Source organism: Urocitellus parryii, chromosome 6 (genome assembly GCF_045843805.1).
Source record: "Urocitellus parryii isolate mUroPar1 chromosome 6, mUroPar1.hap1, whole genome shotgun sequence".
Taxonomy (NCBI): Eukaryota; Metazoa; Chordata; class Mammalia; order Rodentia; family Sciuridae; genus Urocitellus; species Urocitellus parryii.
In genome coordinates, this window is record NC_135536.1 from 149,791,028 (window position 1) to 149,795,298 (window position 4,271).

Here is a 4,271-nt window from a genome sequence, read left to right on the forward strand (position 1 = left end):
ATAAAGGCAGCTCCCAGAGGAAAGTTTATACTAATAAGCATCTATATTAAAAAAGAAGAAAGCTCTCAATCTTTATACCTCGAGGACCTTAAAAGAACAAATTAGCCCAAAGTTAGCAGAAAGAAAGAAACAATAAATATTAATGAAGAAATAAATTAGAGAATAGAAAACTGGTGAAACTAAGGGTTTTTTTTTTTTGGTTTTGGAGGATAAAAAAATTAACACATTCTTAGGCTAAGAAAAAAGAAGACATAAATAAATAAAATTAGAAATGAAAAAAGACATTACAACTAATGGTATGGAAATAGAATGTTAAGGGACTATTTTGAACAATACATGTCAACAAATTGGACAACCTAGAAAAAATGGATAATTAGAAACATAACTTACTGAGACTGATTAAAGAAAAAATAAAAAACCTGAGAAGACCAATAACAAATAAAGGAGACTGAGAAATCAAACACCTCCCAACAATAAAAAGCCTAGGATCAGATGGCTTCAATGGTGAACTCTACTAAAGTTTTGTTTTTTTTTTTTTTTAGAGAGGGGGGGAGAGAGAAAGAGAGAGAGAGAGAGAGAGAGAGAGAGAGAGAGAGAGAGAGAGAGAGAGAATTTTTTAATATTTATTTTTCAGTTTTCGGTGGACACAACATCTTTATTTTATTTTTATGTGGTGCTAAGGATCGAACCCAGCGCCCGGCGCATGCCAGGCAAGCACGTTACCACTTGAGCCACATCCCCAGCCCTCTACTAAACATTTTAAGACAAATTAAACTCTTCAACAAAACAGAAAAAGGGGAACACTTCCAAATTCATTGTAAGAGGCCACCATCACCTTGATACCAAAACAAGCAAAAATACATCATGAAAAGAAAACTACTAATGTACCAGATGATCATGGATGCAAATATCACTAACTAAATAATATCAAACCACACAGTCATCAAACGAATCATACAATATTACCAAGTGGGGTTTATCTCTATGAGGCAAGGATGGTTTAATATATGCAAACTATTCAATGTGATACACATTAACAGAATAAAGGACAAACATCACATATTCTTCTCAAGAGACACAGAAAAATATCACTTGCCAAAATTCCAATAACCTTTTCAGATAAAAGCATAAATAAATGAAAGGAAGGTTAGAAGGAATTGACTCAACACAATAAAGTCCATTTGTGAAAAGCCCTCATCTAACATCACACTTAACAGTAAACAACTGAAAAATTTCCTCTAAGTTCAAGGCCAAGACAAGAGGATCAATTTCATCACTTAACATTCAACATAGTACTAGAAGTCCTAGCCAGAGCAATTATGAAAGAAGGCATAATGGAAGACATCCAGATAATTTTATTATCTGGATTATCTCTGCAGATGACATGATTTCTATATGTAGAAAAACTGCAAAGAAAAAACTATTAGAAATAATAATGAACTTACTAAAGTTGCAGAATACAAAACCAACCTACAAAAGTCCATTGCATTTCTATGCACTAATAATGAACTATCCAAAAAGGAAATAAAGAAAGCAAGCCCATTTACAATAGTATAAAATAAAATAAAATACTGACACGTAAACTTAACCAAAAAGGTAAAAGACCTGAACACTGAAAATTATAAAACACTGATGAAAGAAATCAAAGGCCTTCAACAAAACATAAATTTTATGAATGATAAAATGAGCATGAATGGGAAGAAGTACTGGTGTTCAGATATCCATACTTCTCAAAGTGATCTACAAATCCAATACATCTATATCAAAATCACTATGGCATTTTTACAGAAATAAAAAGAATACTAAAACTTCTATGGAATTACAAAATATCCTATATAGCTGAGGTATTTTTTAGCAAGAAGAATAAAGCTGGAAGTATCACACTTTCTCATTTTAATATACGTTATAAAGCCACAATAATCAAAATCATATGGTGGTGACATAAAAACAGATACACACACAGGGCTGGGATTATGGCTCAGTGGCAGAGCACTTGCATCACCCACATGAGGCACTGGGGTTCGATCCTCAGCACCACATAAAAATAAATAAAAAATAAAGGTATTGTGTCCATTTACAACTTAAAAAAAAAAAAAAAACAGACACACAGACTATTGGAATGAATTGAAACCCAGAAAGCAAGCAATACATATACAGTCAACTGATCCTCTACAAGGGTGCCAAGAATACATGGCGGAGAAAATATAGTCTTTTCAACAAATAGTGTTGGGAAAACTAGATAGTCACATGCAAAAGAAAAAAAACTGTTCTTACACTATACACTAAAATCAACTCAAAATGGATAAAAAATTAAATTTAAGACCTGAGTCCGTAAAACTTATAGAAGAAACATAGGCGGAAAACTTCTTGATTTCTTGAGTGAGATCCCAAAACACAAACAATGAAAGCACAAATAGAGAAGCAGGACTACATTGGACTAAACAGCTTCTGGACAACAATGGAAATGACAGAATGAAAAGGCAATTAAAGAATCAGAGAAAATATTTTCAAGCCAAGAGGTTAATCTTTAAAATATGTAGAAACATACAACCTATTAACAAAACAAATCTGATTAAAATTAAGCAAAAGAACTTAGTGATATATGTGCAAGTCTGGTTCAATATTCAAACATTTATCAGTGTAACCTACCTCATTAATTGGCTAAAGAATAGAAGTCACATGACTATATCATAAAAATAATTCAGAACACTAGAGGCACAAGGGAAATTCCTTAGCTTGATACAGAAATCCAGAAATTCAACAGCTAACAATATAGTTAATGATTAAAACTGACTTCTTTTCCCCTGTGGTTGGGGAAAAGGCACAGACATCCGTTCTCATCATATTTTTGGATGTGGGTAGGTACCAGGGATTGAACTCAGGAACACAGTAACCACGAGCCACATCCCTAGCCTTATTTTGTATTTTATTTAGAGACAGGGTCTCACTGAGTTGCTTAGTGCCTTGCTAAGTTGCTGAGGCTGGCTTTGAACTCATGATCCTCCTGTCCCAGTCTCCCTAGCCTCTAGGATTACAGGCATGCACCACCATGCCTGACCTGTTCTCATCACTTTTATTCCACAGGATACTGGAAATTCTAGACAGAGCAATAAGTGGAAAGGTAAGAAAAGGAAACAAAAGGCATACAGGTAGCAAAGGAAGAAATAAATAAATACCATGGCATCTACATTTGCAAATGCCATGATATTCTACGTAGGAAATCCCAAAGAATCTACAAAGATTCCTAGAACTAATATATGAGCTTAACAAGTTCATAGATACAAGTATAGCAAAATTAAAACTACAAAGGCATTATAACTATACTTGTTTAGTTATAATTGTAGCAAAGAAATATACCTACACAACTATAGCCAATTGATTTATTATTATCATTTGCATTTGGCTACATTAAAAAACTTTATTGAGATGTAATTCACATATCATACAGTTTGCCAACTTGAAGTGAATTATAATTGAGTTATAATTCAATCATTGTTGGTATATTAAATTACTGTTTTAAAAAAGAATATAAAAAGCAACATGGAATGTATCATTTAAATTATTTCAAGTATATGATTCAGTGGCATTAATAAAATATGCTTCACAAAGTTACGCATCATCCTTGCATAGGGGCCATGATAGTTTTCTCTGTATTGTTCCATTTTTAGTACATTTGCTGAAGCAAGAAATGGCCATATAATTTTTAACAAAAGTACAAAAGCAGTTGAATGGAGGAAGGATAGACTCCTCCACAGACAGATATCCATTTGCAAACTGGATGCCCATCAGCAAAACCACAATAAAACAACCTAACCTAAATATCACATTTTATACAATAATCAGTCAAGATGAATCATGGGTTTCTATGTAAAACACAAACCTGTAAGGCTTTTAGAAGAAAACATAGGGGGAAACATTTGGGATATAGGGCCTCTTGACTTCAAAAACAAAATTGAGAAAGTGGGCTTTAGTAAAATTGAAATCATCTGCTTTGTGAAAGACCCTAAGAAGTGAAAAGCTATTTCAAATAGCTTGAGGAGAGAATTTTAAAGATGCACTGTATGCCAAAATATACTCTACTGTTGGGGTGAGAATTGTGACTCAGTGGTAAAATGCTTGCCTCACATGTTTGAGACACTGGGTTCTATCTCAGCATCACATATAAATAAATAAATAAAGGTCCAATGAAAATTAAAAATATTTTTAAAAAATGCTCTGCTATCATATATACCTAAAAAATAAAAATAAAAAGTGATAAATGTTTGAGGTGA

General features: G+C 32.9%; 1 pseudogene; it reads right to left on the reverse strand.

The window, feature by feature from the left end:
- Positions 1–3,585: 3,585 nt before the first annotated feature.
- On the reverse strand, positions 3,586–3,685 carry LOC113195451 (U6 spliceosomal RNA; annotated as a pseudogene).
- Between the last annotated feature and the right edge of the window lie 586 nt (positions 3,686–4,271).